Here is a 24,697-nt window from a genome sequence, read left to right as displayed (position 1 = left end):
GAAATCAGTTAGGAGAACAGAGCAGTTCAGTTTATGTTACAAGTTGACAAACTCGCTTCAGCCACCAGAACACATTAGCAACATGTCTATTTTCTTGATTTGATTTCCATCAAACTAAAAGATTCCCTGAAAAAGAAATGTGTTCAGCACAACTCAGGTTCATCACCTACCATGGACACAATCACCACAGGCTACTTAAAAACAGGAAATAAATGATCCTATCCCCAGGATCTCAAAGCCTTGTAAATGACTAATAAATAACTACAAAGGAAGGCAGGCAATGAGAGCTTCAGGAGGGGTTTCAACTAGTTGATGGAATCAAGGTAGAAGAAGAAATTTATTATTTTATTTTTCCAAGTCAATATTTTATTAAAAAACACACAAACACATGCACAATGGTAACAGAGGCAGAGATGGAGAGGACGGGCGAGGTCTCCTTGGGCACAGGCTGACCACATAGTGTTTCTACAGGCACACCTCGCTTCAGGAAAGTGGACCGACTGACAAGCCAGATAAGTTAGGAGGGGGCTTTGTTTCTTAAGGCTTCACTCCCCTGAGAAGTGAGAAGTAGAAGGGGTTTAGGCGGGAGTACTCACAAACCCCTCCAGCTGTGCTAAGTGGGGGCGTTGGTACCTGAGGTAGTTCCAGAAGCAGGAAGGCAGAAAACAGAATTCCCTGAAACCTGCTTTCCTTTCCCAGAAGGGAGGAATGTTCTCCCCCCTACCCTGTCAAGGCAGGAGAAAGAGTTTCCCCCCCGGAAGGCGGGAGAAAGAGTTGTTTCCGGCCGGCTCAGGAGCTCAGGGAGCTGACTTCCTGGGAAGGCAGGAAGAGGGTGCAGGCCTTTCCTGGTGCTCACCGGCCTGGCAGGACTTTGGCACAGGAACAAAGGTCCAGAGACCTCGCCTGGGGCACACGTCCTCCTCTCTGCAAAGCTCCTGAGGGGCCGAGGGGCTGTGGCCTCGTCAGACAGCTGCATTTACACACGAGACCTTGTAGGACAGCCGTACGCTTGCCATGTAGAGGAAGGTGGCCACGAAACCGAAGATTGACAGGGGCCAGCTGATACAGGTGAGCACGTGGTAGAAGCGGAAGGGTGGACCAGGTAAAAGGCGAGGATTATTATCAAGTCGCAAATGGTGACCACTTCAAAGCAGCTGTAGGCGCTGTAAGCACTGTAGTCGTCCACAGGGAGCTCCGCACGCAGATGAAGGCAATCAGCAGGGTGACCATCTGCGCCACTTTCAGCAGGGTCCTGTGGGTGCGGGGGTAGCCGGGGTCCAGCAGCGCCTCCAGGGGGCTCGGGCGGGGCTGGGCCGCGCAGGCCCCAGGTCTGAGTGCGACGCAGCTGCTGCATGGTGCGGAAGAGCCCGGCTCCGTGCGACATTGCTCGGTCCCTGCTCGCTGGCCACCTCCCGGGTGAAGATATTAATTTATACTGTGTGGGGTAGGGGTGAAGTGTGGGAAAACTTCTTTTGGTAGAGTTTAGGATAAGCCTAGACAGGCATCCTTAATCATTATTGTGTCTAATGACCTGTTCCCAAAATAATGTTTGGAATGTATAAAATAAAAGAGAAAGGATTATAATGGAAAACAATTGTATCAAAATAGCTTTTGAAATATAAAAAATTGTGATATAATAAGTACACTTCTTTACTAAGGCATTAAATAAAAAAATTTCATTTGCAGGTGTAATAACTATTGTAATTGCAAAGTAGTAATGAGCATAAATAATTCAAGTTATCTGTAATGACTATAATGTGATATAGATATATCTGTGATTTCTATTTGTGACAAAGTCTTATGTACGTCTAATATTTTTATTGTTTGTTGCCTAGATTCACAATGAAAGGAAATACTACATTTCAGTTAGAAGTTAGCAAAAACAGAAATGTAATTTTTCTCCCATCCAAATGACAAATCTCTTAATTTTACCTTTGGACGCTTTGGGGTCTATGGAGTACAGGTTAAGAACCACTGGCCTAGAGGATGAACAGGACATTGATAGGGAAATTGAGAAGGAGAAGTGTGAGATAGGAGGACCTTCCGGTATGTAGAACAACCTGACTTGTTGGGGATGGGGCAGCAGAGGGCATATTTGAGGAGTAGACAGATATGGCTAGAGAGTGTGTGAATGGAGTGTGCATTGTGTGGGGCAGTATGAAAAAATGATGGATGTATATGGGGCTCTCTCAGAGGCCTTGGCATGCCAGAAGGAGGAATTGCACCAGTGAAGAGCCATCAGTGATGACTTTGAGCAGGAAACCGTCATAAATATATTGTTGTTTTAGGAAAGTAATTTGCAGCATAATGGGAGTTGTGTTAAAAAGGCTTGAAGCAGGAAGCCTCTTAGTAGTTTATTACATTGGTCAGGAGAAGTATATTGAGAATTTGAACTAATTCAGTAGAAGTGGAAAAGAGAAGAGATAAACAAAAGACAGTGGGTAGGCAGACTGAAAGGACTTGGCAGTGGGAGAATAGGGTGAGGGATGCAAAAGTGGGGAGAAAAGCTGATTCTAAGGGCTCAACTTGTCATACAGGGATGATGCTGAAGCAATGAACCAATACAGAGAACACCGCAAGAAGGGTAAATTTGTGACAGAGGAGTAATAAATTCTTTTTGGGTACATTGAAAGTTGAGGTATTCATGAGCTATTCATGTGGAAATGTTTAGCAGGCGGTGAAAGTGAATCTAGAATCTGGACAAAAGTTCAAGAATGGAAATGCAGATTTGGTAATCATAATGAAAACAGCTGAAATCAAGGGACTGAAAGAAATTGCCAAAGAAGGGCAAAGGTGTTGAAGACTAAACATTGACTTCTTGGCTGTGCAAAATATGTTCAAGAAGAACTGCTTAGCAATTTTGCACATTTACTCCTTGTTTCTTTAGTTGCATAAAGTGAATAATGTGCCTATTATGTTTCTGATACTCTGCTTTTTCAGAGATCAATAAGATATTGGCCTGCTTTCAAGGAATTAATATTTTGAGTAGAGAAGATGATATATGAACAAATAAATATAATTAAGCACAATAATAGAACTATGTACACAGTAGAGAAGGGCAGGATTAACTTCAGCTGGGGTTTGGGGTAAGGAAGGCCTCCTAGAGAAGGTGACAACTGATTTGGGTTTTGAGAGCTTACTAGTAGTTTGTCAAGTCAGAAAGTATTTTAAGTAGTGCTGATGAACTGTGCAAAAGACTGGTGTATCCAATGAACTGCTTTCCTTCTGTTGTTTCTTGTGACAAATCCCAAACTTGTGTTATACACGATTTAAATGTTTGCAAGACCTGAAATCCTTTCTCCCTGTTAGTAGACCCTCTCCTCATCTTAATCTTAAGCAAGACCCCTGAAATTTGGCCAAGAAACTATTTCATGCTTGATCTAATCTTTTAAGTTGAAGTTTAACTTCATTTTTTCTGGTTTTGTTCTTTCAAAAATGAAGATAATTCTGTAATCATTGTATTTTTTTTTTTAAAAAAAGGTCTACAAAGTGTCCAGCAAGTACAACATTAAAAGTAATGCTGTGTTTAATGGAACATAATTTATCCAAAGTTCCCTGTGTGCCAGCCCTTTTTTGCCTCTGGATTTTTTTCATAATAATTTTTATCCTTTCATGGAAATTAGGGCCATGTTGGGGCTCATGTTTTCAACTCCTGCATGTCAGCATTGTTCATGTTATGTCCCAGCTGGTTGAAGTTAGTTTCAGAGTCGAGCTGTTAAGAAGTATTTGTTAGATACATATGTAATTTTTAAATATGAAAAATCCCAACATTATGAAAATCAATTTTTGCTACTTTATGTCTTTATGGTATTGTCTCAAGACAGGATTTTCTCCTCCACTTATTTTTTCTGGGCCAGGGTTCTAACCATACTCTCCGGAGTTCTGGCACATACCTATCAAGGATGATAGAAGAGATGCTTAGGAAAAATAAAGAAATCAGAACAACTCTGTAAGCATATCAATAGAGTCTTCTTGAATATGCAATCAGACAAAAGAAATATTTATCTTTTACATATTTAACTTTGAGTTGGACAAGGAATGATCATTTTCCTTTATCTTCTCAATTACCCTGGAGCTGTACAAGTCATACACAGCTCCATTGGAGAGAAAACTGGATGGAACCATTTGACTGAAAATTCATGTCCAAGGCCAACAAGAAAGAGCTGAGACACTGCAGAGAGAGAAGGAATAAATGAAAGTTAAAGAGAAACAGAGACCTGTCAGGGAGGACTCAATTACAGACTGATAGGAGATACAAGGAAGAAAATGAAGGTTTGTAACTTCTAGACTTCTTGTGTAGGCTTGTCTATCTAAAAACATATATAAATAATCTATATTAGCATATATAAGGCATTAAACTGTTTAGAGGGGACCAATTCACAAAAATGCCAGTACTCCATGCTTAAAGGTTCTGAATAAATATCTATGGACAAAAATTCTATTGCATTTTATGCTGTCTTATACATATTATAGAGCTTGGGGGAAGTGGAAACAGCCTTCTCTTAGAAAACCTTTTTTTTTTTTTTTTTTTTCTTTTTCACAAATGCAAGGATGGGCTGGAAATGGACCTAAGGCCCTTATGGAGCCACATTGTCTAAAATGCTAAAGAAGCGGTTCTTACATTGATCCACATAACTAGAACCAGCTGAAGTCTGGTTTAGCCTATTATGGCCTTCTGCCTTGAATTAATTGATTAAATAATTAAACATTTATTAAATTATGCAGTATCCTCTATGTCCCATGTCCTGTGTAGGGGCTTGGGAAACAAGGATGAGGATAAACACCCTTTCCTTGAGGAACTGAGGAGCATTAAATATAAAAAAAAAACCCCACAAAAACAAAAACAAAAAACTTATCCTTCCACTCACTGCAAAAAAGAAAAGAAAGGCTATCAAGTGGTTGTTTTGTAGTTGATGGAGGTGGTGATTGAATTTTTACGAGTGTGCTGTGTGGCTACAAAAGGCCCAGATATGTAAAAACAAAATTCCAGTATGAATCTTCCTGAGGCCTAGACTTGGCTTATATCTCCTCTCTGGTTCCTGAATTTTATTAAACAACTTTTTCTTAGCCTTTTGAATTTCCTACATGAAGACCCTTTCAATCACAGTTAGGGCTGTCAGGAGTCTAATCTTCCTGGAAGACAGTGACAGCCACAAATTCAGGTTGTATCTTTTATTTCCTCCTCCACAGACCAGTGCCACTGGAAAGAACTGTGTCTACCTTAACTCATCGGCAGGGATAGTAGTGAATATATGTACCATTTGGACCTTTATTTTCAGGCCCAGAATTGGACTCTCTATATCCAGTTACTCCTCTTTCTAATCTGCTCCATCCACTCCCATGGTCTTCTTAAAACATAGGTCTGATTGGGCAATTCATAGGGGAATGGTCTAGTTCTTAACATGGTCTCTGTGCTCTCTACCATTTATCTCCATCCTATCTTTACAGCTTCATCTTCTAGTTCAGTGGCTACTATGGGATGCTTTTGTTTTCTAGAAATACTGAACTGAGCGCTTTCATGATCTTTACATTTGCTGTTTCCTCCTAGGCCATTAACTATCTCAGGTTGTTAAAATCCTACTCATCTTTCAAAACCTGATTTAAATATCACAAATACTGTAGAAGAGCCTTCAGGGTTTCCTTTCTTGATATTAATAATTTCTTTCTCTGGGCTTTCACAGAACTTTACTAATACTTCCTGTAGCCCTAAGGTTATAGGCATTAAACTAAATGGACAAATCACAGTATTTGGCATAATGAAAGAGTTCAATAACTATTAGCTGTTAGTTTTACTTATCACATTGTACCTAAGATAAAATTTCTATATATGTGTAAATAATGTATAAGTAAGTCCTCCACTAATATATAAGATCTTTAAGAATAAAAAAAGATAATAACTTACCCATTTTAGTGCCTAAAATCCTAGATTTGTGCATTTTACCTTGGAGAAGCACAAAAAGCACTTGTTAAAACACTGGTTGAATGAATCTGTTACTAGAGTTTAAAGAAAGAAATACAGGACAGAACAGCTTTTCACCCTGATATGTGCCAAGGCATTCTGTTGGGCTGTATGTACTTTACCTTATTCAATACCCACAACCACTCTGTGAAACATATATTGATCTTGCTCTATGAGGAAATTGAGACTCAAGGAATTTAAATAATATACCGCAAGTCAACAGCTAGAAAGAATCAAAGCCAGAATTCCAAGCTATTGCATTTCTGACTCCAACTCCTAGGCTCTTGCTCCCTTGCTATTTTGACACTAAGTAACATCATAGTGTCCCTGGGGGGCTAGTATGGGGACACCAAAATGGCTTTTAGCAAAGATTACTAATATAGTTCCCAGAGAGATTTCAAACAATTTTAAAAAGTCATCTTTCTTTCTTTCTTTTTTTTTTTTTTGACATGGAGTCTCACTCTGTTGCCCAGGCTGGAATGCAGTGGTGCCATCTTCACTCACTGCAACCTCTGCCTCCTGGTTCAAGCTATTCTCCTGCCTTAGCCTCCCTAGTAGCTGGGATTACAGGCATGTGCCACCACCACCAGCTAATTGTGTGTGTGTGTGTATTTTTAGTAGAGACGGTTTCACCATGTTGGGTAAGCTGGTCTCGAACTGCTGATCTCGTGTGATCTGCCCACTTCGGCCTCCCAAAGTGCTGGGATTATAGGTATGAGCCACCATGCCCGGCAAAAAAGTCATCATTTCAATCCAAAGTTAGATTTTTTAGTTTTTAGTTTTTTTTCCCCCAAAGTTGTTTCCACCCTCTTCAAGTTATGCCTTTGGAATGGACCATAAAACCGCATTTCAATTGTAAATTGGCATGTGAGTAAATAAAACTTTTACATAGTAATATGAATGAGTGTGTTGTCAAGAGGATCCTAGGTGTGTATAAATCCTTTAATTACAATTTCTAGTGCTAATGTTTATCCTTTAATTAGAGGTGTATAGTAGGCTTCTTTGTGGGGGCAGAGGAGTAAACTGGAACCATGTGGATGCTGCCTCATTTTCTTCTGAGCCCTTCCAGGGATTGTAAACCTTAAAGTGGCATTGGAACCCACTACTTTAGAATCTGCTAAGAAAGGTGAGAACAGTAAGTCTTTGTGCAAAGGCTGAATATACATAGGGAAGTGTAGCCCTAAATCTGTTTGCTCCCACATGTCTTTGCCCCATTTTGCTTTGACTAATTATATAATCTGCAATGTAAGAGAGCCAAGTGATTTTACCTGTCTTGCTGATTACACAGTTTGGAGTAGCCTTTTGGCATGAGGCGGCTTTTAATTTGCTTTAGATTTGGAGCTATAAACAATAGGGCTTCCCTGAGAGAGAAAACTATTGAGAAGACCAGAAAGAGAGAGAGACAGAAAGGAGAGGATTTGATTTTGGTAAGGTAAAAACAACTCAGCCTCTGGGTAGGAATTTTCGTTTGCTACTTAATCGGCTTTGTGCTTGACAAGGTTCGAACCTCTCTGGAATTCAGTTTCCTCATCTACAAAATAGGGATAATAACCTTCCTTGCTAGGCAATAATGAGATTTAGAGATAGTGTGTATGAAGTGCCTGGCACCTTGGAGGCCCATGAAAAATGTCTGATATAGTTATTACAGGTTTTATTTTTTTTTTTATTGAAAGGGCTCATCTTTCAGCACTGTAAGCAGTCCTCAAAAAAACCAGGGTTCAGGGCAAATGTGATTACTGCTGATGATAACTTTTTTGGTGCCTTTTTCTTATTTCCTTGCCCTTTTCATGTCCCTTGTTTTCCTCTGATTAATGTTCCAAACTCGCCCTTATCAGCCTGTCTCCTTTTTTTTCATACTTTCAGAAAATTCAAAATAAACTGCAGGGGCTGATCAGACCAAATAATTACAGACAGGCTTTGTTTAGAAGTCAAAAATTGCCTCTTTCCTTTGCCCTGACAACTTTCCTTCTTCTGGTCTTTTCTCTCCCTACATGTCAGTATTAAAATGTATTGTTAGACAGACCAACAGATGCATCACCTTGACACTTTGGTGAGTGAAGACATAAATTTGGATAATAGACATAGCTGAAACATTTTCCTGTGGGTGTCCAGTTCTCTTATTTACACAACCATTGCTATCCCAGAAAACAGCTGGTAGATACCTCCTCCAAACTAGTAAAGTTCTTATAGATGTGGACTAAGGAGCTGTTTTCCTGAGGGATTCATTAGGTTTTGATTAGCCTCCAATACATTTGTTCTAAAAAACATGGAGGATTTCCCCCGGGCCAGGCTGGGATTGCCAGCTGTGACAGAGATGGACATTTAATTTGTTTGTGATTGGGTTGTCAAGGCTGGACATTTGTCATTTGAGATTTCTACTTTACTCCTTTCCCCCAAATCTACTTCTAACAAAAGAAATCTTTAAAATTAGGTAAATTAAAAATTGATGATGTGGAGTGTGTACTGGATTGGTTTCTATTTTATTTTACTTAAGGAAATCATAATTTTGGGGCCAGTAATTAAAATTCCTGACTACGTACAGGCAAAGCTCACACTGCTCACAAAACACCCCAGCAATCTTACCCCATTTCTTAGGGAAGATTTAATAGCAGGCCTGTTCAGTGAGGCACATACAAGTTCATTACCTTTATAAAACACTCTACGGGAATTTTACTAGTGTCCAAGCCAGTGCTGTTAATGGTTTCCATCCACACATTTCTATAAAAGAACAAAAGACAGCTTGTGTTAACCTTAATTTCTTGGTCTTGTTTGCTTTCTTGATAATTTTCTAAACTTAAACATTTACACAAAATCTTCTAATCATTTGTATTAGTTAGCAATCTGCTACTATTGCAATATTTCACTGTCCTTGTGGCAAGAGTTGTTATAGGACTGTATTGTCTAAACCAGAGTCAGCTGCCTTATACTTAGCTTTATGCCACATTTCAGCTGAGACACAGGCACAGTTTCTGACTTATGCTGCTGCATAGAACGGTAAACTGAAGTTAATATTACTCAAATTTAATTTCTCAAAGCCAAACTGGGCAGCAGCAATGCTGGTGCTTGTTTTAGTGTTTTCTGTGGCCTTCAGTTTAGGTCTTTGGTAATCGTATGTCAGATATCAGGTGAAGTATTGCAGTTGAAATTTTCATATTTTTTTTAGAAATTAGACTATGTCTTAATGATCTTTTAAATTTGTGATTTCGAAACCCTTTTGGTGGACCCAATGTGCTCTGGAATTGGAAACTTGAAATTGTTATTCCTTTTCATTTCCTCCTGTCCTGGCATCTGTCTGCTTTGGTTCTGAGCTCTGTGTTGAGACATTTTAAATTGTAATACTTCTTTTTCATATCAGTTTTCAGGTTAGGTTGATCTAGTCAGGATGAAGGTATTATATTAAATAAATACAATTTTGATCTTCTCATTTGGATAAGTAGACCCTGTGTTAATACCCATGTAGAATATAAATGACCAATATTTGACTCACCAACCAATTAAGTGCCCACAGGGTCTATGTAATTTGTAGTATGTGCTTTAGGGTCTAAAGAATCCAGTTTGGTTCCAGCTCCAGTCTTCAAGAAGAGGGGAGATTGACTGAGTTAGCAGAACTATGAGAAATTATGAGCATGCATCACAAAAAAATCCATTGACACTGAAATGAGCACATGAGGTTATTACAGTGAGATCTTGTTCATTTCTTCTTCATAAGCCATTGCTGCTAATGATGTGGTAGAAGGAGCACTGCACTTGGAGAAGGAAGATTCTAGCTGTGGCTTTTTCACTAACTTGCTGTGTGAGCTTATATAAGTCATTTAACTTTTTAAAAACTCAGCTTAGATACCTGTCAATGTGCAAGTTTTACTGGGTGATTTCAAAGGTTCTTTCTAGTTCTAAAAAATCATGTGATTCTCATAAAGAAATGTTTTATTTGATTGTGACATTTCATTTGGCACCTAATTCTGTACAGATGTCTTAACTCAGAGTATTTTGGTTCTTGTAGATTTAATACATGGAAATTATCATTCTATTAATGTACCTTGGAGTTAAATGCATATCTGTGTATACACCTGCTCTCATATTTATAATATATATTACATCTTTTTAATGTACATCATGAGAAATGCCAGTGGACCTAAATGAAATATTACTATTGTTGCATTCATTTTTATGAACTCTGTCAGGCTAAATGAACTAAACAAGGAACAACATGTGCTACAAAAACTACATTTACCATATACTCAGGTGTCTGTGTATTGCATAAACAGAGGTATGGAATATGCTTTGGGTTTTCCTTCCCAAGAGCCAGAAAAGTTTCCAACTTAAATTGAAAATCAAATGGACGTTTTGATTTTTAAACATGAGGCTGAGCTATTGTTACAGTCCCTATTGTCTTTGGCAGACAGCATAGCTGGGGACTTTGTAGTTCCTTTTGTCCTATACCTGGTGATTGAGCAGGTGAGAGAGAGGTGAGTTGGATGTGAGAGGCATAGGTTATAAGAATATGAATAATGGTGGGAATGATGAACTGAAGATCAAGAAGCCTGTGGGGACTCCTGAGGATAGACATACTAGGGATCTTTGATCTCCAGCTCTGTATATATTTCAGAACACTTTACATCTTCCTTCTCTCTGTCCTTTTTTCCTGCCAGCTGTCTGGACAACTTCTCATCTTGCTTCTTCTCTATAAAGGCATTACAGTCTTTCTTGGAAATCTCACTTTAGCATGAATGTTTCCAGATTTGAATAGTAAATTCGCACCAGGAAGAGTTCTGCCTTGACATTTTTGCACATGAAGAATATAAAAGGATTTGGGAGGCAAGGGCTGGAGAATAGGAAATGGGCTTCCAATTTGGGAGGTGATTCTTAAAATTCGCATTAACTGTTCTTGTTCTAAGCTGTCATTTGAAAAATGACTTAGGGATGTCAGGATGTTTTTGTTTTGTTTTTTAACTTTAAAAAAAATTGCAAAATGATCTACATAGATTAAAGTTTACAAATCTTAAGTGTACAGCTCTGTGATTATACACACACACCTATATACATGTATACACACACATTGATATGGTTAGGCTTTGTGTTCCCACCCAAATCTCACCTTGAATTATAATTCCCATAATCCCCATGTGTCAAGTAAGAGACCAGGTAGAGATAATTGAATCATGGGGGCTATTTCCCCATGCTGTTCTCATGATAGTGAGTGAGTTCTCACAAGTTCTGATGGTTTTTTATAAGGGGATCTTCCCTCTTCACTCAGCACTGCTCCTTCTTGCTACCTTGTGAAGACGGTGCCTTGCTTCTCCTTCACCTCTGCCTTGATTGTAGGTTTCCTGAGGCATCCCCAGGTATTGAACTGTTAGTTAGACCTCTTTCCTTTGTAAATTACCTAGTCTCAGGTAGTTCTTTATAGCAGTATGAAAATGGGCTAATACACACATACTCCTTGGAATGACTGTTAGATTAAGATTTAGAATATCCTTAGCACCCCAGAAGATTACTTTGTGACCTTTCCCAGTATATAAATTCACCAATTTGTATTTCCTAATGTTTTACAACACGTTTAGAAGGTTTATAGTTGTTTAATTCATGGACATCATTATGAAAAAAATATACCCTAATGGTGTTATTTTAAGAAACAAAGCCCAAGGATCAGAAAACTTATTTGGATAGCATTGTAAGCATGGGGCACTAGTTCCAAGGGAAACTTACCATGATCTACAGGTATGTTTTTCTTGAGGGTCATTGCGAGACACAGTAGAATTCCAGCAGTCTCATTTACAATCACACTCATCCTCAATAGCCGTATTTATGGCTTCCTGTGTAATGAGGTGATTTATCATGGTATGTCAGCCATAGAGAGTTCAGTATAAATGAATTTGGTTTCTTTAAAAAAGGCATTTATATCTAAACACTTTTACGGTAATCTGACATTGCTCTTTAAAGGTAAGCACATATTATGTGATTTGCATATGAAGAAACCATGCATTACTCTTACTTGACTGACTGTCAGCTTCAGCAACTGCACCTGGTAGTGCCCAGGTCTGTCATTGTTTCCATGATAGAGCTCATTTTTCAAGGGTTAATAACATAGACCTTAACATTCACTTTGGGTTGAAACTTGGCAACCACTATGAGTTTGTAGCCTTAGGAGCTGATTTTAAACAAAAATGGTTTAAATTGATTTACCCTTTTCAAATTACAGTATGTCAAAATAATAGTACTTTGCATCAGTTCTAATGCTTTACATTTATTTAATGTTAAAATTTGTAAGCTATTACTCCCGGGTGATGATTTGGGGGATGCGAGCTATGGGGCAAGTTAAATGAACATTGGCTTCCATTGACAATTCCAAAATAAATTTGCTAACTTTGATATTTTTCTTTGGTAATATCATTGCTATTCTAAAAGAAGAAATGTTATTGCTCTCACCTTTATTAGAAGAGAGCAGTTGTGGCTGTGAATGCAATTTGAAAAGAATGATAGAAATAAAATGTTGGAAGTCATGTTTAGTTGTGTAACATCCTGATCTCACACAGGATTTCTCTCAACTCAGCACCTCTGAGTGGTATTTGAACTAAGTTAAGCTGGGATATGTGTAGTTGCTTGTGGTCTTAAGCTTTTCAGTTTGGAAGACGCCACTTAGAAAGAAGAGGATATTTGTATTTCCACTGCAGCACCAACTTTTGTTATTTCATTGAAATGTACATTTTTATTTTATATACATTTATTTAAAATATGAACACTTCAAGCCTCTTTACTGAGTCGACAAAAGTTAAAACGCCATATTCATTTCTCTCCCTTTAAAATTACTTAGGTGTCAGCATATTTGTATATTTAATGTACAGCCACATTCTAAAGAAAAAAATGCTGCTGGGTTATATCTATACTGAAGCCATCTTCTCAATGAGAGAAGAGCCGGACTAATGAGGACATCATACTGTCAATTTTTAAACTTTGATCAATTTTTGACTGAGAATGGTACAGACAGAAATTTGGAGGAAAAGCTCTCACATATATTAGACACAAGGAGACCAGGACATCATGTGTCAAAAGCTACAACTTTGTTCTTATATTGAACAAAGACATGGCTGAAGAATAAGAAAAGCTATAAAGTAGTTAGTATTATAGAGTGTTCTGTAATAAATTACAGACAGGAGGATGATGAAATATAGTCTAGATGTAGCAAAGGTATACAGAAGGAATAGCGTTAGCCTTGGAACCAGGCAATTTTGGATTAGAATTCTTTGTATCACTTATTAGGTCACTTGGGCAACCTTGAATCCACTAATTTTCCTTGCTGATTTTCAGTAAGGTATGAATAGTGACTGACTTCCAGTGTTTTTATAACAATTAAAATAATGTATGTAAAGTATTTGTCATCTAGCCGTTGCTCAGTAAAAGGTGAGTGTTACGATGGTGTAATTGTAAGAATTTAAATAGTGAACTTACATCTAAGACCATACCACCTTGAATGTGCCAGATCTTGTCTAAAAAGTGCTTACAAGTCATAAAAAGTTTCTGCCAGTTATATTACCTTCTCTTGAGGGATCTCAGAGTGCACTTATATCCAAAGTCTTTTTGGTAGCAGGTTTTTCAGAAATCTTCATAATTTCTCCATATGAAACTCACACTCAGGCCAAGGACACTTCACCAAAAGTGACCTATGAAGTGGTTAAGGAGGATAATGCTTCTCAAAGAGGTACCTAAAATATCTATACAAATGGTGTCTGACCAACTAATCTTATTCTCTCTTAGGGAAAGTTTAAATTCTGGTCATACATAAAATGATAAGGCAGGCAGGAGGTAAAACAGAAAGACATACAGAGAGAAGACAATAAACATCCATGAGCTAGAAAAGAGAATAGAGAGAAGCCATAGTATGGTGATAGTAAATGAATCAGTTGTGTCCAAACCAGTAAAGCAGAACCACTGTGGACAGCTGGACCACTATAATGGTAGAACGATTGAGCCATGAATAGCTACTTCTGGAGGGGAAACTGTGAGTGGCTGTGGAGTGCTTCCCACTGCTCCTGCCCTACTAGAGTTACTGTTGTATTAAAATGATATTCCAGGGCTCCCTTAGGTCTGGCCCTATGTAGCTTTTGTGTGATTTCCTGTCTCTTATTTCCCCAGTTATGTTACAATAAAGCCCCTTTAACTGAGGCAATTTGAGTATGTAATCCAAAAAAGGCCAACGCATTCCCACAGATTGATTTGTAGGTCAAGGTCAACTTAGAGAAAGGACCTTCCACATCTTCCCTTGAGTCCATGTGAAGTTATGGATGTGTGAAGCATAGTGGTATTTGTGAGAAATTTTGAAGTGTTTCTAGATCATACAACACGAGTCAGGAATAAGTGAGAGATGAAGCTGGAGAGATCAGTAGGGAAAGAGAGCTCTTTAAGGCAAAGTATGAAATGTGAAGGAGCTTGGAACATTGTGGAAAGAAGCAATTAAAGGGTTTCTGAGAAGGGGAATGATACGATTAGACTTTTGGGTATATCAGTCTGATGGTTTTGCAGAAGATTGAGGGCAGCAAGGCCAAATAAAGGGAGACAGATACAGAGGCTGTTGAAGAGACTAGCTTCTGATTACCAGGGCTTTCACTAAGGGATAAGCAGTAGGGATGGAGAGGAGGGTATGATATTCAATAACATTTTAATTTACTAAGTCAAAAATGAGTGGTTAATGTAGAGAATTAAATAGGCAGTCAAGGGTGACTTCTAAGTTTCTGGTTTGGATGTCTCAGGGGATAGAGGTGACATTAATTTAGAAAGAATATAGCAAGAAGAAATGAGTTTGAGAGAAGATGATAAATGTCACTTTGGACCTGCTAAGTTTATGATGTCTACAGGACATTCGGGTAGAGTTGTTTAGAGTATACATATGAATAGGAAAATCAGGGGAGAAATCAGTGCTGGAGGTAAAGGACACACCCACTTTTATGTGGTAGAGTCACAAGGGTGAAAGAAGCTATATGAGGGTAAAGGAGCAATAGCATTTAGAAGGTGAAGAAGCACTACTGAAGTGGTAGGTAGAGGAAGAAGAGCCCATGTCAAAAGGAGAGAAGAAATAGTGAGTAGATTGGAGAAAATCAGGAAAGGATGGTTGAATTGAAGTCGAGGTAGAATAGAGTTTCATTAAGGAGGAGATAATTACTAACAGAATTCAGTGTAGCTAGTGAAATACAGAAAGATGATTACTGAAATAATGACAGTTTCAGTAGAAAGGAAGGTATGGAGGACATTGCAATGGAGCTGTGAATGAAAATGATGGATGCTGATGTTTTGAAAAGTTTTGCTGGAGATATGGTGGGGTGGGGAGAGCAGCTGGACCATAATTTGGGACAGATATGGAGCTAAGGGAGAATTTTTTTTTCAAACGATGGAGCAGCTTGAAGATGTTTATATGCTGAAAAGGAGACAGTAGGAGAGAGAGAGGCTGGCTTGAGGTGTATGTGGGAGAGGTTCGCCTGATTAAATGACGTCCCAGAGGAAGAAGATGAGTCTTAAACAAAGGAAAACTCACCTTTTTTTCGAGACTGAAAGAAAAGTGTCAATGTATGTGGCCATAGATACAGTTGAAGGTTGTAGTGAGTACAATGCGATAGAAAGCTGGATGACGAGATCGTACTAATGAATTCAATTTTCCCAGTGAAGAGGGGGGCAATATCAACTGCTGTGAATGAGAGGGGCAGGGTTGAGCCTCTGTGGAGACTGGAGAAAGTCTGGAACTACCAGTTACTTTCAGGAGTAGAAGAGGAAGCTGATTATAAGCAGCTAAAATGCTGCTTAGAACCAGAGGGCAGAGAAATTCAGACATTATGAATGTATAGTGATGCCCTTCTACAAGGTTATATGATTTTTCTTTTTCTAGGCAGTACTCAGCTGCCTATAATTAGGCTTATATTTTAAAACTGCACTCAAGTTTTTCATGTGTGATCATTCAAATATGAATTTTCATCTTTGGTTTATTTTACATGCAATTTTGAAATGAAAGTCAGGGGACCTTCACACCAAGATGGTAGCATTTGGGCTGGGCACTGTGGAGTGATTCATAATCCTATTTCATATTTAGTTAGATTTTTCACCTCATGCCACATTCTCTTGTGCAGAGCATATATTTGGCTTTTAAATAAAGTGCATTCAAATTCGGGGAGAAGATTTTAATGACTTTATTATTATTTCTTGGGGCATCTTGAGTATCCAAGAACCAAAATAATTGCTGCAGCTATTGCCACTTGCTTCCTGGCAGAAAACATATTCAAGCATTAGCTCAAGCAAAAACACCTAAAGCAGTGGATTTATGGTCTTTAACACTTGGATGCAACTGATTTGCTGGTTGCATCATCCTCGTTGTCCATGTTAACTCCCAAAGACAGAGAAGTAGTTTTATATATAATAAAGGCTTATATGAAGCTTTGCTCCCAGCTCCAACTGAATGCCAAATTTGAGTTTGAAAATGCTAGCAGAAATCTTTTCTTATAAGGATTTATTACTTTTATTTTCTCTTTTGCTCCTCCAGCTTCTAGCTGGACCTGTGGACCTGTGAAGAACTGTTGAAACAGCTGTAGAGGAACTGTGTTGGAGGCAGTAATGGCTCCTTTAGCAGCAGGGAATAGAAAACTCTCGAAAATGAAGCCTGTTGTCAGGAGACTTGCACCCATCCTGGACTACTTCTAAGTGTGAGTGAAATAACATTTAATTTCTGAAGTGGAGATTTGAACCAAATCGTTAACCTCTCAAAGTTTAACCACCAAAGGGTGACAGTGATGTTTTAAAAAATTAAAATGTCTGGGTTTTGGTAATAATTATAATATAACACTTACTCTTCTCAATTGTCTTTCACTCAATTTTGCTTTAAATTACCACTCAAATTTTTCATGTGTGACCCCTTGGAAGTAGAATTCTTTCTTTGGTGTTAGTATGTTATAAAATTTTAGTTGCACCAGTCGCTTTTAGATATCCGGTTTATTTCATTTGAAAACTTTACCAAATAATTTTCCTCTAGATTAAAATTAGCAGAAGATTTATCTACATTAGCTTTACAAATAGAGGGACCAAGTGTATTGATTATCAGACTGTAAGGAATTATCTATTGCACAAAGGCCAAACCAAAACAGATAAGTGGCTTGTCATATAAACATTTATGAGCCAATGGAATGACAGTCCTCATTTGAAAGCAACTAGTATAAATTTGGCCTATACCACAGTGGGTGTGAAAATTGCAAGGTAAAACAAAACAGATGAGACCATTTAAGTTTGAAATGGAAGAACAGATCACTGGCAACAGCTATTTACTTTCACAGTCACTAAAATAGGGTGTTTTGTTGTGAAAACTATCAATACACGGTGATGGATACCCTGCTTAAAGTGCCAATATGATGCCATTCTGAACTGCAAAACGATTTCATTACAAGTGTATGGGGAACCTTTAAACATGACATTACGATGCGACTATAATGTAAGATAACAATGGAAAAACAATTTCAGAGTAAGTGTAAGGAGACTATAACCATGCAGTTAGAAGGCCACTGGAATGTGAGATTATAATAGCTCAACATTAAAATGGTGAAAAGGATATGGCCAATTGCTTTTTTTTTTTTTTAAACTGGAAATAACCTAGACAACATTTATACTCATGAATAGTGAAGTCATAGAATGTATTTTAGGGAGGAGGGAAGCTCAGCACTGGTATATCCGGCTCTTATCTTCATTCTGAAGTGTATTCCCATTTTTTTTTTTTTTCCATTTCTTGAGGTTAAGTTGGAGATAGTTTTTGTTCGACCTTATCAGTCTCCTTCAACCATACCACTTTGAAGATCTGTTGCAAGTTCAAAAACATTTTCTTTCTGACTCACATCTAGCCCTATGACTTGGCTGCTTTAGCCACCTATGGGATACAATTTGAGTTCAACTAGGACAATTTTCTACTGCTCATTTTATCTCCCTGGCTTCCAGTTATCACTGGACCTCAGCTGAAACCTTACCATTGGAATATATTTCTTTGAGTCTAAACTGATTTTTAAAAAAATTTTTTGAGGGTATATAATAAATTAAAATGTAATAAACATCAATTTATAAAATATTAATACCAGTTAGAGGGGGTAACATATTAAACTTAAATGACCTCAGAGCACAGACTTTGTCATTAGACAGACCTGAGTTCATATTTCAGCCCTTCTACTTAGTTATGTATGAATATGCACCGGTCTTTACTTTTCTAAGCCCTGAGTTCCTCATCTGCAAAATGGGTCTAATACCAGTACTTAATTCTTAGGGTAATTGTAATGTGAAATAGATACCATGTGTAAATGCCTTGTACAGTGCCCAGCCAATATGAGGGATTTAACAAATATTATCTCCTTACAGATATAGAAAGGGATGAGGGAATGGGTCAAGGCACTGGAGAGTAGTAAAGGAGAGAGAACGGAGCATAGTGACAATGGCAATATGATTAGGGAGAAGGTTTCTCTCTAATCTCGACCTACTTACAGTTTATTTTTGAGCTACTCCAATTCAATTCTAATTAAGCAGCCTCTTAGTCTCAATTATCTAAGGTATGCTTGTGTTTTGTTATCTCTTCCTGTTCTTCTGCATCTTTGGATTATTGTGTTTGTCCACAGATACTCACACTTGATACTGTTCTATGTATGATAATGGGACATTCTGTCCTTAGGAGATGACTTGTGGCCACTGTCTGAGCTGTTCCTCACTGGGGCTCTTTACTCTAGGCTTCTATCTTGTATGGTGTTGCCTTAAATAATCTCATCTTGGATTCCAATGTGGGGTGGTCATTTCCCAGCCCCTGAGATTACACAGAAGTGTGTAACAGCAATTTTATTATACACCTGAACCAATTTTAAATCTATTCATCCATATCAAACTTATAGGACCAATCCACTAATAATATCAAACACAGTTTTATGAGCATAGAATAAAACATTTTCTCCCCAGATATTTTCTTCTTGTAAGATTCTTCATTTTAGCTATGGTATTAGTTTTTGTCTAAAGCCCTCATAGCATTACCAAGCATTCTCATGAAGGAGTTACCTGGCTTTGAAAATATATTCTTCTATTACTCCAGTTTAGTGACCCCATTCACCATATGATTGGTTAGTTTCCTTAAAAGTCTTTCTATAGGGGTAGGAATAACTCACTCAGAGTGCAAGTCCCCTGTTGACCATACTTTATGGTCCTAGGCACTAGCAGAACCAGTCATTGAAGGTGATTCATAAATGATTTTTGGAGTAAACTTCATGTAGACTACAAACCAATCCAAATTATTCAAGGCAGTGTAATCTCGGTGACTTGGAATGCAATGCTGCAACATAACTACTTTGCACTCAGCCCATAATGAGCACCAACTATGTGAAAGATGTGAAGATAATTATTTTCTCACATGGAGATAAGATTGAGGAAGAAACATATTTGCCGTGTGTCTCCTGTGTGCTAGACTTCATATGCCTTACTTCATGCACTTAATCTTAAAAACAACCCCGAGTTATTTTGTCATTTTATCATAAATATGCATTATCATTCATATTTTATAAACAATGAGACTAAGAGAGGGTGAGAGACTTGTCTGGGTTACATACATGGAGTGTTGAAGCTAACTTTGAACATGACTATCCGGTTACAAATCCTCTGCTGTTTACACTCTATCACATTGCTGCCCCTTGTGTGAATTCAATTACAATCCAGTATAGGAAAAATAAAAGAACATAAAGGACTAGATGGCAAAGTAATCTGTGATAAGTACCATGTGAGTAGAATGAAAAGTACCAAAGGGTTTGAAAGAGGAAAAGTTTATTTTTGCCTGGGTTCTGTCTTTACTGTGGCATTTATCTTTTTTTTTCCCCCATCTTCTCTTTGGGGATGCTGTTTTCCCTCACCGGTTTGCTTCTCTGCTTCCAAGCAATGGTCAACACTGACTTCTTAAACTGCCTAAGCCAGTAATTATTGCCTAAAATAAAAACCTGAGTCCCTAGACTCCTTGTTATGTTCCAGATCTCTTCTATTCTCATCTTTTTTTTTCTCCAGAAGTGTTTCCCCTAGATGACTCTTCTATCTCTACAATATGTTGAAAGTATACTTACTCTTTGAGGCCCAACCAAGTCAAATGACCTTCTGGGAACTCTTCTCCCATCAGAATTAGTGACAATTTCTCTCTTGTCTCTCAGCACATTGGCTATATAACTATTTGATACTTCTTACCTATTGTTTAGCATGGTAGAGTATCCTGGCATCAGGTTAAATTATGTTTTCTTTTAGGATTTGGACATTTACTGGCACATCTGTCATACTAGTGAGGTGGACCTGGGACCTGATAGGAGTCCATTTAGCTGAGTTACGGAGAAGTGTCTTTTGGGGGCAGGAATGATATGAGGTAACAAGAGAATCCGAAACACATCCTTTGTCCAAAAACCATCATCTTTATGGTAAGAAGATGGGATTTCTTTGAAGAGTCCAGCCTTTCTCCCACCAACATGTAGTTATGTCTGGGGGAAAAAGGTGGTGCAATGTGAAAGAGGATATAACTAAAACATCTGAAAACTATTTTTATATGACTTGTGAGATTTTGGGGACAAGAAGGTAGCATTGCTACAAACCAACATTCAGAGTAACATTGTATGAACATGGTATCATTGTTATGGCATAATACGGCAAGTGCATTGGGATTGTGGAGGTCACAGCCTGGTTTTAGGTCATCACTAGCTTCAGCACAGTATCTCTGTACCTGAAGTCTGTAGATTTCTGGGGGCAGGGGAGGTTAGGCTCCATGTCTAAAGGTTCACAATTCCATAAGCACATGATATATTGTCAATGGGCAAAACAGTGTTTCCTGAATGAGTGTACTACTTCCTTTCAAATATGTGTAGAGATTCTTATGAATAAATGTTTATTGAAATGATTATTAAACTTACAGTCACGTGTCATTAAGTATTTTTTCAATTAATAGACAGTAAAACATACCTATTTTTGGATAAATGTGAATATGAAACCTTTTAAGGTTAAAAAGGTGTTCCCATACTCACAGAGGATTATTGGTGAGGAGTAGAGTTAGTGACATCTGGTGGTGGCAGTTCCTACTAGACTGATTAGCTCCAAGAGTACTAGCTCTTCTTTGCTATTTAACACACAAACATTGGTGACTGGCATTTAGTAAGTCAATGTGGAATTAATGAATAAGAGAATGAATTAATAGTTTTTGGGTTGAGAAATGTCTACCCCTTCTACCATTGCATTCTGACTCATTACACAGAAATCCATGTATAGGCCAGTCTCCATGAAAGCAAGAAAAAAGTAAAAAGAAAAAGGAAAAGATTACCGCTTTTCATCTAATTAGTACACAAATACTGTGATAATTTATATTCTGATGGTACAGTCATGTGGACCAGGACCAGCCCATATACTGTGATGTGAACTCACTTCTACCCAGTGAGTCAGTTAAGATGGGAATAATAATTTAATTTAGTGTACTTCACTTGTGACTGTCACAATAAACTCTGATGTATATTAGTTGCAAGAAAAAGATAACCCATGTAATTTGAACTTTCTTTTGCCAACTTTAAAATGTGATTTGTATAAGTTTTGACTGAAAATGGAAAAACTGTGGTGAAGTTTTCAAAAGGAGTAAATCATGTTCTTGGGATAATTTCAATTAAACCATTTTCTATGCAGATGTGTCAGCTTTGGGTGTGTCATGAGCCAGATCTCTTAATATGCTTTCACACATAGGCCAAAAAATTGCTTCAAACTCTGTTAGATAAGCCTAGGCAGGTTTTTTCGTTTCCCTTCTTCCTTACTTGTGGGACTGTCAACTCTCAGAAAATCAAGTGAAGCTGTAATTTATAAACATTCAATTTATCCTCATACTATTGAAGCATCATGGGAGGGGATATTAAGAGGAAGTAGAATTATGAAATTCAAAGAGAATTCCAAATGGTTCAAGATGAAAAGGAACTTAGAGATCATCATAGTCCAATCTGTGCATTTTGCTGATGTAGCTGAAAATGTGAAGTGACTGGTACAACATTACGTTTCTAGTTAGTTGTAGAGTTAGGCCACCAAGACTTTTCCTGTTTCAAAACTTCTACTTGCTCTAGTCCCCATTAAAAAAAAATCTATGTGGGTTTTGGCTTCAATGTCACCTCTTCCGACATTGGATGACTTCATAATTCTCTGTACTGCTATTCTCCATTTGTCCCTCTTTAGAGCCCCCTTCAGCTGACCTTTAAGGAAAGCAGCAGAAGGCTCCATTGCCTTCTGGCTTCTGGTTGGGTTTGACCAATGGGAGACTTGGCAGGGTACTGGCAGACAGGAGGAGAGAGAGATCAATACATTTATTACCCTCCAGGCCCAGACTGCAAGTCACTGGTGGCTGTGTTTGATACTGAAACTCAGAGTTCCTGTTGGAAGATCCTTTCCTTTAACTATAGTTTTTTTCTTTGTGTTCTGATAACTGCTCCTTTCCCTCTCTTCTGAGGCCTAAGGGTAGTAATGACTTTCCACTTTTACTAGTTCTAAGGTGTTTTGCTTTCCCTTATTGGTTTACCTTAATACGGTCTACACCTTTTAAAAAGTCTCTTTATTAAACTCTCATCAATTACCTCACTGAGTATAAAATCTGTTTACTGTTCGAACACCAATTGATATACTCCATCCTCTGTCACCTTATTTTTTTTCCTTCATAGCACAAAATACAAGCTATTCTCAGCTTAAAAAATTTTGTTTACTTATTTATTCCTTGGCTTTCCTGACCAGAATGTGTTTCCATGGCTTAGCACAGTGCCTGACATGTGATAGGTAATCAGTACATCTTTGTTAACTTAATGGTTCCAGACATACAAACTTGTAGTTCAAAATTCTTTCTTCACATCACAGTGAGAACAACTCTGTAGAACTTTTAAGGGATGAATCTGCCTGAAGGGAAATTTTAACTCATTTCAATGTCAAATGTAAATTGTATAGGCTTTTGTGGCTTAGTAGTTAGTTGCTATTTAATATTATTGTATCCATGGTAAAATGTACTCCAGATCAATCCATTTTTTTCCCATTAGATTATAGTTTCATGAAGGCAGGAAACAGATGTATCTTCTCCATGGTTGTATTCTGAAAGCTTTGCACACTTCCTGGTACAGAGGTAAGTTCTTTGTGCTAAAGACCAAGCTAAATACTAGTGACCTGGAGATGTGTAAGGCAGGATCTCTCTCTTTGAGAGGCTTATAGTCTTACTGAAGGTATTGACACACAAACAAGAGTCACCATGTAAGGCAATTGGTGATATAATAGAGGTTATGGGAAAGTGTTTTGGCTTTGCAGAGAAAGGAGAGAAGCCAGGGAACTCTTGACAGGCATCTGGGTGAAGGGAGTGTGGGATGGTCTTCTAGGACTTTCCGTTTCTGAAACAGTTTATTCAGGGGTGTAAGTTCAAAACTAACAGATTATAAAATAAAATTTTTATTCCCCAGTCCATTTAGAGCTGAGTATTTCATGTAAAACAGAACTTTTCTACTTCTTGATGTTGGCTTTATATTTTCCTTCTTTTATCCTTTTATTCAGGGAAAAAAAAGCAAAAGAAGTAAAAATGACTTTTGAATTTGGATTTTCTGAGTGTTGATTATGTCAAAAGATAGTAAAATCTGTTCAAAAGATGATAAACTGATTCTCCAAGTCTACTCTTTTAAAGCATCATGAAACTTAGCTGAAATTGACTGCAGGAAAAAAAGGAAAGAAAAACTTGTTATATTCCCCACCAGAGGGAGACAATTTTTTTCCTTTTGACTTTCAAAACCTAAATTCTGATTAATGCAGATTTGAATAGTACAATACAAGGTTTACTAGGGCTGATTAATATCCAGGGGGAAAAAACAAACTTACAGTCTAATTTGTTTACTTTTGTCTTTTAATATCAAATTATTTTCCAGATCTAAATTCTGTTCTGCCAGCACAGTAAATGCTACTTAACATGCATGGAACTTTAAGAGCTACTTGTTATTTCAGTGTCGACTTTATCTCTAATTATATTAGTATGGATTCAGATAGGACACAGATAATATAAAAACATAGAATAATTTAGCATTAATTATTTTTATAGTAAGACATTTACAAATCAACCCTAAATTAAGAGAGTCAAGGGGCATGGTGGTGGTGGAGGAAAAAGTGATAACAATGTCTCTTTCTATTGGCAGGACTGTAGATATTGGAGTAAGCTGAAACCAAGTCAGCCAATTTTCAAGATGTTGAAAGTCTACAAAATTTAAGAAAGAAATTAGCTTACAGTAGTTGCTAATTTAGGAAAAATGGTACATGCGCAATAGTTCCTTTCTATGAGATATCTGTGCTTAGTATAATTAAACATTTTATCAAAAATATAGAAAATTGTTAGAGATTTATAGTGTAAGACCTACTGTACTTTTAAAAAAAGTCCAATTTCATGCCCAATTTAATAGATACAGTGTTAGATCTACATGTCCAGTGTAATTACTTGGACATTTCATTCTTCTCTATGGTTCTTTTTAGAAACAAGTTCAGATCTGACCTTGTGTAAATGCTTTTTAAATTACTCTGAATCATTTTATAAATCCAATTAGTGCACAGTCAAATCGCCTCAGCTCACCTCATTTGACACAGGGTGCTGCCGAAGTAGCCTTACTGCTTATTATGATTCCTATTTACTCATTCTTTGTCATTTTCAGAATATGTACAACAAAAATATGGAATAATTCTCAGAAGCTCACA

At 37.6% G+C, this 24,697-nt stretch overlaps 1 pseudogene; it reads right to left on the bottom strand.

Annotated features, from left to right (window-relative positions):
• Positions 1-359: 359 nt before the first annotated feature.
• LOC116529890 lies at positions 360-1,384 on the bottom strand (annotated as a pseudogene).
• Between the last annotated feature and the right edge of the window lie 23,313 nt (positions 1,385-24,697).

The sequence above is a fragment of the Sapajus apella genome, unplaced genomic scaffold (genome assembly GCF_009761245.1).
Source record: "Sapajus apella isolate SASKATOON/1434 unplaced genomic scaffold, GSC_monkey_1.0 scaffold64, whole genome shotgun sequence".
Taxonomy (NCBI): domain Eukaryota; kingdom Metazoa; phylum Chordata; class Mammalia; order Primates; family Cebidae; genus Sapajus; species Sapajus apella.
The sequence above is the reverse complement of the archived record's forward strand: the minus strand, read 5'-3'. Positions and strand labels throughout refer to the sequence as shown.